The sequence below is a fragment of the Anthonomus grandis genome, chromosome 15, assembly GCF_022605725.1.
Source record: "Anthonomus grandis grandis chromosome 15, icAntGran1.3, whole genome shotgun sequence".
Taxonomy (NCBI): Eukaryota; Metazoa; Arthropoda; class Insecta; order Coleoptera; family Curculionidae; genus Anthonomus; species Anthonomus grandis.
The window spans coordinates 16,575,429-16,589,513 of NC_065560.1; the positions used below are offsets into that span (position 1 = coordinate 16,575,429).

General features: G+C 31.1%; 1 protein-coding gene and 2 long non-coding RNA genes across 14 annotated transcripts in view; 1 reads left to right on the forward strand and 2 right to left on the reverse strand.

Annotated features, from left to right (window-relative positions):
- Window positions 1–14,085, forward strand: part of LOC126745199 (zinc finger protein 574-like) — a 250,094-nt gene that overhangs the window by 91,015 nt on the left and 144,994 nt on the right. For 2 of the 12 annotated variants that reach the window (XM_050452932.1, XM_050452933.1), the window contains exon 1: window positions 3,394–3,678. The exons of 8 other annotated variants lie outside the window; for them this stretch is intronic. The gene's annotated coding sequence lies outside the window, so the exon portion shown is untranslated. Of the gene's footprint in view, window positions 1–3,392; window positions 3,679–4,074; window positions 4,163–14,085 lie in introns of those variants that run through there. 2 more of the 12 variants (XM_050452934.1, XM_050452930.1) reach the window with 2 other exon arrangements.
- LOC126745202 (uncharacterized) lies at window positions 9,155–10,371 on the reverse strand. The gene is made up of 2 exons (XR_007663462.1): window positions 9,954–10,371; window positions 9,155–9,829 (listed from the first exon to the last, which is right to left on the reverse strand). It is a non-coding gene; the product is annotated as an uncharacterized LOC126745202 (long non-coding RNA).
- On the reverse strand, window positions 12,232–13,620 carry LOC126745203 (uncharacterized). Its single transcript, XR_007663463.1, has 2 exons — window positions 13,262–13,620; window positions 12,232–12,761 (listed from the first exon to the last, which is right to left on the reverse strand). It is a non-coding gene; the product is annotated as an uncharacterized LOC126745203 (long non-coding RNA).

Consider the following 14,085-nt stretch of genomic DNA (forward strand, 5'->3'; position numbering starts at 1 on the left):
GGATCTTTCCAGTTCCTCATCCGTCAAAAGTCAATCGGGCTGTTAGCTTTGACGGATAGACGTCACTACTAAACAAATCTATTATCATCTCTCTCCGCCACAATTCAGGTGATAATTTTACTATCTTTTTAGTAAAATTATCACCTGAAACTCATATTCACTAGTGCTTCTTCATTTTCAACCATTGTTATCTTTCGAAGCTTGATAGTGTTAGATGCCTCTCGAAACTTCGTAAGTAGTTTTCACCATTGGTGATATTTTATTTGGTGTTCCGTGTTTCCATTGAAAAATCTCTCTTAGGGCTGCTTAATTATAAAGAACTAAAACACCGTCCATGATCCAGCAGTGGTAACGATTTAGCCCTAAAGCCTACCATAACAATATTTCGCCGCCCTTAGCCCCGTCAACGTAAGATCGTGCCTTAAGCTCTATGTGGTGAGGAACAGCCCATCGTGGCCCACGTTGGGCGCCATCTTGTTATGTCATAAAAAGTCCTGCAAGACTCACCAGTTTACAGGAGATATTTCTAAGTGGTTAAGTTCATCTGACAGTGTTGATTTTAAGGTCTTAAACAACAACAAAAATTCTCTTGACCTCTAGACCAGGGTACAAAAACCCTGTTAAATTGATAAAAAAAAGAAAATAATATTAGTTAAGCTAATTTAATTAAAGTCGGCTAAGCGTTTTTAAGCATTTTCTGAGCCGCTCTGTGACAACAAGTAAAAAGGTTATACTGCCACTAAAGCAACAATAACAAAATTAGCCAATATTGAAAAAATAATAACGATTAAAAATATATAAACTCGTAGTAGGTTTTCTATTCAAGGAAAGTACATTTACAAAATACCATCATTACGGAAAAAATATAAGTTTTAAAAATCACTTTAAAAAAACTAATTCAGCTCTTTTTTATGTTTTTTTTTAAATAGTGCGGCGAAAGGAAACTTATTTTGAGAAATCTGGGCATTTCTAGACTTTATGGTTGTATAATTGACATCCATCTATTAAATTCCGTTTGGAATCGAAAATCGATGAGGCCTACTTTCTTTGATATCACAATCACTCTATCTCTCCTTTAAAATATTCCGAAAATCTACCTAAGTCAACCACATTATCTCCTTTCAATCTTATTATCACCTATCACACAAAATGGCACCTTTTAATTGTTAAGTTAATAGATTTTTAATTGTTCCAACGTCTCCAACAGATTTTAATTATTAAACTAATATTATCAAACAAGTCGTGTTTAATAATGCATATGACTTAAGCCTTGTTGACAAACACATTTCCAAAATAGAAACAAAAAGGCAAGCAAGCCTAGCTTATGAGTTACTTATTTTAAGCCTAGCTTATAATAGTCATTCTCTAGACCGGCCTCATTTTCCGGATAGCACTAAAATAAGTGCAACATAGCTCAAGTGTAGGTCAATTTAGAAAATTTTCTTTTAAAAACCTTTGTTTGCACATCAAGTCATGTCATTTATTTTGCGTTCCTTATTATACTATCGGACAAAAGTATCGAAACCTAAAAATTAGGTTTCGATACTTTTGTTATTACTTCATGTTATTTAGTTTCGATACTTATATTATTTGACTATGCCGAGATGCATTGCTCTCTCTGTTTTATACATAATAAAAATCAGCAAATTTTTTAAAGATTTTATTTAAATAAACAAAATACTCTAGGGACAAAAGTAGAGAAACCAATGTTTTTTTCTAGACGTTTTACCATAATATTTATTTCTATACTAATAATATTCATAGTGGGTAAAGTATTCCTTATTGGCAATGACATCAATTCTTTTTTCTCCAATAGAATTCCAGGATTCTTGCAAAATTTTTATTAGATCATTTTTGTTGTTGATCTAATGTCAGTCTCGTTGATTCCTCCCCGAGGATTTTAATAGGTTGAGATCGGGACTTTGTACAGAAAGGTCCATAACCCTAATCTTTTCTAATAAAAATAATTCTTGAATTACCTTTGATTTATGTTTAGGGTCGTTATCTTGCTGATACCCTGGACAAGGGTAAATTATTCTGCAAATAATGGTAGCATTATATGTTTTACAATATCCCCATATTATGCAGGATCCACCATCATGCTTTACAGTAAGCTTTGTATATTTTAGATCAAATCTTTTGTTTTCGGGGCGAGCTACTTACGATATTCCATCAGAACCAAATAAATTCGATTTACTTTCATCAATAAAAAGAATTTTTTTTAGTCATTGGTTGTCCAATGCAAATATTTTTTTGCAAAACTGAGTCGGGCCTTCTGATTCTTCCTGCCAATTATAGCAGTTTTTTAGCGGCTCTTAGAACTTACATTAACATCACGCAATTCACTTAAAGTTTTATTTGCCGATTTATGGGGAGCAGACTGGGCAATTTTTTATGATCATTTCAATTTCTTTGGTTGATTTTTTTTGTGACCATTTTTTTTTATGCTCTTTAACGAATTTCGTGTATTAAAAATTAGAAATTGTCTTTCTTACAAAAGATTTATGCAAGCTAAGTATTTTGCCTATGTCCACTTGTATACCACTCTTCTGTGCATCAACTATTTTTGTTTGAATATCTTCCGACAAATTTCTTCCGTGGGGCATATTCACGAAAAAAACTATTAACAGATCTCACGTAAAACGAAATAAATACAAAATTTGGTTAATTCTTATGTAATAATAATCTATTAGTGTCCAACCTAAAATATTTGGATTCGTAGTATAAATAAATACCTGACTAATAGAAGGAATTTTATTGAAAAAAACGCCATTGTTAGGAGCGATAATATTTTAGGAAATAGTAATTTAAATATTGAACGTTTTTACAATATAAGAACTTTTACAATATAAGAACTTAACCAAAAAGTTTCTCTACCTTTGTTCGATAGTGGATGTAGTGTGTTTTTCTGCTAACAAGTATGTAATTTTGTTATTCTTGATATTTGGTCACTCCACAACCTTTTTATTTGTTTTCAGAGTAGTTCTGAAGATCCTAACAGACCGAAAGTACTTAGCCAAATTTAATTAAAAATTATTACACTGATATACAAAACCTGGTCGTATTTTTATTAATTTTTAGGTACCATTATATATAAGTAGTATCCTAAATAGAAAATTAACGAGGATTACTAATACAAACCATTTCCATCTACATACATACACGTCACACCTATATCCATTTCACGTATAACAAATCAGCCCGTGCAGCGGCAGCAGAAAAAACAAAACTCCGTTCTCCGCTTGTTAAATCAATTGATCGAGGGGGTACAACAGGAGGATCCCCAACGTACCTCCAATCGCCACCCAACCCCTGCTGCCTCCCTCCGCCGACTGCAGCGTGTACGTCTGGTTCTGACCCCCGTCCCGTCGTCGTCCAAAATTAAGACGCGATGGTCCCTTCTGCGTCCCCAAGGGCCTAAAAACGGTAGGGTGGAGGGGATTGGCATGGAGAGGGGATAAGGGAGAAACGATGACTGTTCCCCCGTTGTCCTCCTACCCCTTTCTCCGCCTTTGGTCTCTCTCTTGCACCGGCGGTGGAGTGGCGCACGTGCGTGCATCGACGCTTCTATGCGGGCCGACGTCGACATCTCTAGTAGTGCAAGTTGAACTATAGTTGTATTCGGACGTGGACGGCAACAAAACGCGGCGGATTCAGGCGACCGATGCAGTTTCAAAGGTACACGATTTCCTCTTGCGACCGCGAAGTGCACCTACGAACAGACAAGATTTTTTTTTTCCGTAGGAGACCGATCGTCAGCCAAGTTAACTTTTAATACGCCTTACTATTTTATTGTAAACAAAACAATTTAATAAATGTTTGATCCTAAATACTTATATTACATGTTATATAAGGCGATAATTATTTTTTAAAGTTTATGATTCCCTTTTTGTCCAAACTTTAGGGGTATTTAAAAAAGAAATTAATTCTTGTGAAAATCTTGTCTGTTCTGTCAGTGTATTTCAAAAAGGAAATACCCCATTTTGATGTGATTTAGTTTTCACACTTTAGTGTTTTTATAAGTTCAAGCTTTATTATTTTGTGCGTAAATTTTGATTTTTAATTTTGTATTAGATTAAATTGACAGTGTTTGGTGTTGAGGATAAACAGCAGTATTTATGTCGTTCTATTGGCGGCGGTGTCGTATTAATGTTTTATTCAGGTAATATTATTACGTATAAGTATTTTTTTATAAAAAAATATAAGCTCACAGATTATCATAATTTAACATACAATATTTAACTAACTTAATATATATTATATTTCCTAATCAACCTAAACCTAAGATCTATATATTTCATATTACATTTACTTACTTAAAAAACTACAGGATTTAGACTTATTTGGTATATTTCGTGTTATATCAAAATAAATTATACCATGTTTTTTAATAGCATGGATCGTATCAATTATAACTATACTAAGGTTGGGTGCTGTTAATGATCCAAAATAAAGGATCGAAAAAATACCACCCAAGTAATATCACTGATCTATTAAGATAGATAAAAAATAATGTTATATTTTTATATAGCCTTAAAAATAAACAAAAAAATCACTTTCTTGCCGGGTGCTAATTTCCAGATAAGCAAGAAAATAAACACAGCAATAATGAATATATTGATTGTAATTTAACTTTCAAATTTAGATAAACCTACATTTGTGCTAATAAAATATCGAATTTAAACTAAGGATGATCCTAAGCAGCTAGAATATTTTGAACTAGATATTGATTATGGCGTTATTATAAAATTAAACAATAAACAATTATTAAACGTATTTTAACATTAAATCAACAATATCATCTAGAATTTTGCAATTTAGTTAATATAGTCCGCCATTAGTTCCTAAAAATTCCTTGTTGCATGGTAGTACCATCTGATTTTTGTTACATTTATAAGGTTTGCTTTTTATTACTCACTGCCACTAAGGTAACCTTTCCGTAAGACATTTGTAGAAAAATTAGTAATATATTTGTAGAAAATATTATATAATATAATTATATATTAATAGAAAATATTATTCTACTTGGATACATTTTTTATTACACAATTCAACTATATTAGGTTAAATCCTTCATCATCTGAAGAACTGATCATCAGATAAGTTAACTTGTACGCCTACTATTTTATTGTATTTACTTATATATTACTTACTTTAATCCTAAATTACTACCTACATAAAATATGGTATAAAGCGATAAATAGGTTTTTTAAATGTATGACTCCGTATTTTAAATATGTTTTTACGGATAAACAAAATTAATTCTTTTAAGAATCTTGTCTCTTCTGTCAGTGTAAATTAAAAAGAAAGTACTTTATTTTGATGTGATTTAATTTTCACACTTTAGTGTTTTTATAAGTTCAAACTTTAATATTTTGTGCGTAAATTTTGATTTTTATTTTGTATTAGATAAAATTGACAGTGTTTGGTATTAATTTATTTAGGTTATATCATTACGCGTAACTATTTTTTTTGTAAAAAAAGATAAGTTAACAGATTTTTATAATTTTAGCCTACAATATTTCTAAATCTATTATAATATATTTTATTTCCAAGTTAACCTTAACGTAAGATCTATATATTCCTATTACATTGACTTACCTAGAAAAACTGAGATTTAGAATTATAAACTATTTGGTATATTTCGTATTTTATCCAAATAAAATAGCAGCTTTTAATAACATGGATCGTCCCAATTAGTATCCAAAATAAATTTTAGCACAATAATTTACATACAAACAAATATACCTACAAGGCATATTTTTAAAACAAAATATTTCCAGTAACTCATCTCTAACAACATTAATTTTAAGCCTAGTTTGTATAGTATTTCTTTTAAATGAAAATAGTTTTTTTTTGTATAGAAGATTAAAGATAAGGTACAGAGATGTTATAAGGTCTGGGAAATATAAACTAAAATACTATTTTTTTTTTGATTTTTACAAGTTTACAATTAACAATAATTAGTGTTGGAACCATTAAGACATAAAGTTTGCATTGTATCTTACTTAATGCTGAAATCAAATGATTATTTAATATTAACTGAGCATTTTTTTATTGTTGAACTGAGCAAAAAGTTATATAATTATTTTGTAATAATAGGAATAGTGACGATTTAGTATTAGGGTTTACAAAATATTTTGAAATATATAGTAAACGTAATAAAGATCGTGGTTATATTTTCGGCATATAACTTTTTTGTCTTTAAAATATATTTATCAAAAATACAGGTGCTAAGGTGAGAAGTAAAGATTTTTTTAAATAGATTATGAAAATTATTAAGAGAGAAAGAATAGTTTCATGTTATTATGGATAACACTAAGTGGTTAGATTAATTTAATTTGACATTAAATATTAATTATGACGTTATTACAAACTTAAACAATGAACAATTAGTAAAGTTATTGTATTTTATCGTTAAGTCAAGAATATAATTTACAATTTTACAATTTACCTAATATAGTTTCCTATTAGTTTTATTGCAAATATCCTTTTCCCAATGTTACACTCGCCATCTGATTTTCAGTTAATTTATGAGGTTTGCCTATTATTGTCCGCTGAGAATGGGGGTGTCAAAAAAATGTTGGTAGGACATTTGTAACAAGAATGGGAACAGGACACAATTTTAAAATGAATGTAATATAAGGATCATATACATGGACGAAATTATTATTACGCAATTCAATTACACAAGGTATCGTTCGTCATCTGAAGAACTGTCATTACTACAAGCTAGGAGATTTAATGGCTCTGTTTATTTTCAAACCTTTCAATAGGTCCAATTCATACCACTGACACACATGAATTCTATATTTGGTTCTGGATCAAACTTTTGATCTCACTCTTGAATATAGCTTGCGAAAGGAAAATTATTGGTGCTTGTCTTATAAGTACTTTCATTTCTGCTAATGAATCTGATGTGTTAATTTATTCTTATCTTAATTGTTCTTTTGCTTTGACCCACGTAGAAAACTTAACATTTTGAATGCAAAGAGTCAACACCAGATCTATGTATTTCCAGAACCATATCGTGGGTGTTGACTAAGTGTGTCGCTTACATATATTAGGCTTAAATTTTGATTCATTAAAGCGAAAATACTTGCCAACACTGAACAAAATATTTCCAGAAAAAAACTAAAAAGCGGTATCTTTTAAAGGTTCCGGCCGTTTTTTTGTCGAAAACAGTGATTTGTTCAGTTTTTTAGATAGGTGTTTCTTGTATAACCTTTTAATTGCATGAAGAGGTTAACCATTATTAAACTCTTATTTAATTCATTATTTAACTCTATTAAATTTTTATATAGATGAATGATATGAATATGATATGATATGAATTTATATATTTTTATATACAGATAGTTAAATAATTTGTGAAAAAGTAAATTAAAGGCTGCAAATTATTGGTTAAAGTGATGGCTGGTTGGTTATGGCTATTACAAAAACCACAAAATGCATTGGTTTAATAATGTGTTGCATTTTATTGTAGGGAGAACGACAGCTTGTGTACTCTTTGCATTTCTACTCCTCTGCTAAGTATGAATTTGTCAGTATTTTATTCTCCTACTTAATGACATGCTGGTCTACTTATCATCAGTTATCTTTTTCTTAATGGCTTAATTAAACTGTAACTTAATATCTTTTCTTTTAAGAGTCGTACTTGGTCTATAAATTCTTTCACTTGCACTCACAACAGTTCTGTAGGATTTAATTAGCAATGATATGCCGGCAAGCACAGCACAGTTATATTTAATTTTTGTGTTTTTTCCACTGTATATTTAATGAAACGAACTGTAATGTTTCTAGTTAAACAGTCGAAACTTTCTTGCTTTTTTCGAGATGAAGTTTATGTCTTGTCGATGCGCCGTCTGTGGCAGCTTGCGTAGTCCATAACAATAACGGAATTAGCCAGAAGGAATGTTGGTAATCTACCTAAGTAATCCCTAAACATCTCGTTAATTTTGCTTTCTTTTTTATTTACTTTGAACTTTAATAACCAATTTTTAATTATATAAACATATTAGAAATATTTAAATTTATGTTGTAATAATAACGAAACTAAACAAATAAATTTAATGACTTTACATCAACTTGCAATAAACATTGATTTTGGAAGAAGTATATTTGGTTTATGCTACTAAAAAATGGTTTATATAGAACACTGAAATATTAATGATTGAATTATTGTTTAAAAAATTAAATATTAATAACAAAAAATACATATCACATTTTACGATATATTATTTAATAGGTTAGAAATAATATAGTAAAAAGAAGAATTTAGAAAATTCTTTGTGGAGTGAGAACTTTCTTCAGTCATGCTGCAATAAGACTACATAATATTTAATGAGTTCTAATTCTATGAAATACTTTAATTCAGCCTTGATAAATCCATTTGTTGAAAGATTTTTTTGTTTTGATTAAAAGGCCTCTACCAGAATAACTAGATATTATTTAAGTTTTATATATTTGTTAAAAACAAATTAAAAGTTAAAGAGTTAAATAAAAAAATATTATATACTTAAAAAAACAAAATACGAAAGAAAAAAGGTTAGTTCAAGAACGAAAAATTTCTATTTATAATAATTAAGAGTTGAAATAACTTAGCTACTTAATATAATTCTGTAATGAGGGTAGAAAGTATTATATGAAAGAATTTCTTAAATTTATTTCTGCTCTTTTCTACCCTACTTAAACACATGAGAAAATCTAATTTTAAATTTATTATTATTGTTCTATACATATATATTGTAATATATATACAGGGTTACTGGTAGGTGGACGTTCTTCAAGATATTAGAATTTCGACAATTTGTTATAAACTAAACATAACTTACCTCTCTCTATACGATTACTAATGGCTTTCGAGATATTTTTTTTTATTTTTCAAAATTTCTTTTATTTTTCAGAAAAAAAAATAAGAGCTGGTTTTCAATGTCGCGTCTTAATTAAAAGTGACCCATACACAAAATAATAATAGTGAAAATTAAGTTCAATATAAATTATTTTATATAATATACTTTTCTGTGCTCTTTAAAATAAGGTACAACGTTTTAGCATTTATTAAATTAAACGTTTAACTTATATCCAAATATTCGAGAGCAGCTTCTTTAAAATTTGTGCCTTATTTTCTCGTTTTTATAAAACAAAACAATAATTACCATTAAAAAAGGATTTTTATTTCTCAGCTTATAATAAAATACATAGTATGCTTACAGTTAAATCGAAAAACTTGTAAAACAAATCATGTACTGTAAGTTGACTAATTCATTTTCAAAATAGCTACCTCCATTTCTTGTATAAGCACGAGCCCGTTTTGTTATTTCTGTCTTGGTAATTTTATTAGAAAACCTTGCAATATCTCAGATCCGTTTTGTATCATTCCAATTAGTTTTTCGCACGTATTTACTTCTGTTGCATTTACAATTTCTTTTAGTTCTTCCAATACGTAAAAATCTAACGGTGTTAAGTTAGGACATCTGGCAGGCCACAGTATTGGCCCACCCCTTCCAATCTATCTTATTGAAAATGTTTGGTCTAAGAATTCCCTTATTCTTAGACGATAGTGCGCCAGCCGTCGTGCAGCAAGATTATTTGTTGTCTGTTAGCTAAAGGGATATCTTCTAGTAACTCTTGTAGGCTGTTACGTAAAAACGCTTCATAATTTTCGCCATTCAGGTTATCCGGTAAAATATGAGGACCAATTAAGTTATTTTTAATAACTGCCATCCATACGTTTACACTAAATTTTCTTTGGAAACTCACTTTCTTTTTCTGATGAGGATTATTTTTGTCCCAATAGTGCAAATTGTGAAAATGTATAATTCCTTCCCTAAAAAAATTTTTTTGATTCATTGGTTTATAAAATGATTGTTAAACATGTAGCATCATCAATGTCCGGATTTAAAATAAATCTACAGATTCAACTCTGCGCACCGGATAACACTCATCCAGACCTTGCACAGAGTTTAATGGAACGGGCGAATACTGCTTAGGTGAGCCATTGACCAAACTTTCTACTGTGACACATTCACCTGTTAGGAAATTTTTCTTGTGCTTGGATCTTCTTCTACTAGTGTTAAAATTTCACCATCAATTTTGACGTTTTTAGGAGGGGGGATGACACGTTCTATGTGTTGACACTGTCAAATTCAGAAATGCGGCGGTAGGTTGTACCAAACACCTACATGTGAAATGCGTCTATTTGGAAAGCGTCGTACATATTCAGGTTAAGCGTCAGCTGCATAATTGCTTCATGTACTATAAAAATTTTGAAATTTTCAAGTCCAATTGATTGATGTTAGAAATTTGACAAGAAAAGTTTAGTTTAAGCTGAAATGAAGTATGGTTAACAATAATATTTTACATAACTTTAAGTGCTAAGATATATGTATGGATGGTTGGTTATAATTTAAAAATCGACTTTTAAAATAGCTTTTATTTTATTGTATAATTTTTTAAATTTGTCTGGGAAAAAATTAAGTATCTCCAAGATCGTTCAGAAATGTAGAAACTATATTTAATCGACTGCAAATAAGCTATACTTTCATTTTCTCAAAGGAATAGGTCCACTTACCAGTCACCTTGTAAAGGGTGTTTTTTAGAGGCGGAGAACTTTCATTTGGCAACACTGTTTTTTATGACAACCGACCCGACAGTTCTGCGTTATTTTTAGATTAGTTTGGTTTGGCAATTCATCATGAGCAGACTCACGCAGGAGCAACGTTTCCAAACTGTTCAAATTTATTTTGAAAGGCATGGTTCTATTCGAGAAACACATCGGGCATTACGTGAGTTTTATGGTGCTCATAATCGTCCTTCAGAGAGATTAATTCGAGAAACTGTTGATCGTTTTCGCAATACTTATACTCTAGTCGACAATACGCATCCCGTAAGACGCCGTACAGTGCGCACGAAACAAGCGATAGCTGCTGTGCAGCATAGTGTTGATAATGATCCAAATGTCAATTCGTCGTCCTTCTCAACAAGTGAACTTATGTCCATCTACTTTATGGAAAATTTTGCGCAAAGATCTCGAATTGCGAGCATATAAAATTCAACTTGTCGTCCAGGAGTTGGGTGGAAGGAAAGATTGCTGTTGATCCACAATTTCATATGAAAATTTTGTTTAGTGATGAAGCACACTTTTGGTTAAATGGCTATGTAAACGAGCAGAATTGCCGAATTTGGAGAATAAGAATCCACTGGCTACAGCTATTGGCGAAAAACCGTTACATCCAAAAAAACTAACCGTTTGGTGCGCTTTATGGGCCGGTGAAATCATTGGTCCTTATGTCTTCAGAAATGCTGATGGTCAGAACGTTACAGTAAACGGTGAGCGATACAGAAACACGATAACCAACTTTTTTGTGCCTCAATTGGAAGCCGTTGCAGGCGTTGCAGAAATGTGGTTTCAGCAGGACGGTGCCACGTGCCATACAGCGCGCCAAGCAATGACTATAATTTACATCATAGAGTAATTAAAAGTATGAGAGGGTTCAATCCCATAGTGACAAGTAGGCATCATCTTTACCCTAAACTCGATTGCAGCGTGCGGTTGCGGTCTAACCGAACTAAAATAATTGACATTTGTCACAGTCGGTAAAATAGTCTACTGTAATACCGATCCGTCATAGAAATCTGCCTGTCATTTCTATGACGGATCGGTATTACAGCAGACTATTTTACCGACTGTGACAAATGTCAATTATTTTAGTTCGGCTATTCAAAATTTAAGAATGGCGCGAAATTTAAAATTATTGACCCATTAAATCAATTTTTAACAGCGTAAAGGCTGTGAATCTCGATCACAAACTCTAAAAAATTATAAAATAGTGCAAGTGTATTAATTTAATTTTTGAAGAGGCTAAGAGTGATAATGTTTGTAATTTAAGTTTATTTTATACATTTTTTAATTGAATACGTTAGTGTTTTGACATTAAATTCATCAAATCTACTTTTAAGCTGTTAAGTTAATGCATTTAGGCCCTTCAAAAAAATAAATCGTTAATTGCACTTTTTCACTGATTTTTAGAGAATGTGAAAGAGATTTTACAGCCCAATACGCTATCAAAAAAAGATTTAATGGGTCAATTATGTAAGACAATATTTTAGAGATTAAGTATAATATATTTAGTCCTATTTTGAGAATTAAATGCTCGATACTAACAATGTTAATTTCACTGTTATCAACAAATTAACAAGGGTAGGGGTAGAATTTAAGTCAATTGTAAAGTAAGTTTATAATTTATTGTCTTAAAAGGGATCCTGATACAATTTGTTTTTGTGCTGCTTTAGCACAACACTCCATGGTATGTATTTTGCTTTTTACATTTTACATTTTGAGGATATGATACAGAAATTACAATTTATCAAATTTATAAATTAGTTATTTACAGACATAAGAACTATATTTCTCAAAAATATGCCCTAAAAATTTTACGTTTACTACCTACTTTTTTGTACAGAGGGTACCCAAAAATGTTAGGGGAGTGGTAATATATAAAAACTAATCCTGTAATTAAAATATTCTTTATGGAGAGTATGATATTAAAAATTAGTTGACACTGATGTATACCCTTAATTCTAGATGTCATCGGTCCTTTTTCTTAAATATTCAAAGAGCATCCCTGGATCTTACTCCCACCTTATCGAGGTGAGGTACCTCCTTGAGTAGTGACCTGGTAGAATGGAAGTTGTTTCACTTATTGTGCTTTTGGTACTTCCTAGCAGCAAAGCACTGATGATGATACCTTTCGTCAGACCTAGTAAAAAGTGGTCTAGCATAATTATGTTCATTCTGAACATTATATTGAGATTGCTGGATTATCATAGTAGGTAATAAAGTCAATGTATCTTCCCAAGGTACTTGTGCCTCAACCAGTACTGGGGCATTTTGAATAATACTTGGGCCAGCAATTGGGAGAGCACATTTTCTTAAATGAGTATGTATAGTACTAGTAAATGAAATATCCTCAAAATGGTCTTGACATAAATAACACCTTGTTGAGGTTGGGTTTAAACCAAGTATTTTAAACCATTGGGACCTCCTAATAATGTCACTTTCAGGAAATTTAAAGAAAATTTTATTTTTGTATGAATCTTCAATAGGACAATAGTATGTATTAGAACAAGTGGGTTCCTTGCATTTAAAAATTAATTTTCCTGGTGATGACATTATTAGGGCAGTTTTAAAATGGTAAACAACAATTTTAGGTGACCTACAACAAGGTGAAAACTATTTGATAAAAAAAATTGCACTTACCCCATCCTAGGGATCTGAAACCACACAATAAAACAACAAAAAAGCTTCTGCCTATATGATGAAATTACACTTTAATGACTTTAAGCTACATTTTTAACTATTTTTTGTTGAGAAAAAACAAAAGAACACACCCAATGGACGCCCAAATAAAAAGGAATAAGCAATGGCGACAATCGATGATGCGAAGGTGGGTGATGGCAAGGAAGGAAAGAAAATCGATAATAATAATGACAATTATGACAGAAGTTGGCCCTCGATGCCGTCTAACCGAACTAAATATCTTAGGTTAAGGTTTAAAACTTGATGATCAATTTAGGCTACCTTTCAAACACTCTTTTAATATTCATTTCTCTATGATTTACATTACATTAATTTACTGCAAGAGACATTGGAGCAACGAATAATTTCAAGAAATGGACCTGTAAACTGGCCAGCTCGTTCGTGCGACTTGACGCCATTAGATTATTTTCTTTGGGGCTATGTTAAGTCGCATATCTACGCTGATAAACCCGAAACACTTAAGCATTTGGAAGCCAACATAGGACGCGTGATTACCGTGAATACAGCCTGCAGTACTGGAAAGAGTGTGTGAAAATTGGAACTCTAGATTACGCCCGTACGCGCCAGCCGTGGGGATCACATGCCCGAAATCATTTTTAAGTATTAATGCCAAAAAAACTTCCTTAATATAAAAGCAAATTCGTTCATATGAATAAAATATTTTGTGTTTAATTTGAATTTAAAGTTCTCCGCCTCTAAAAAAACATCCTTTATATACATATTATTGTAAAGTAAGAAAGAAAGAATAATGATAGCTTGCTAGA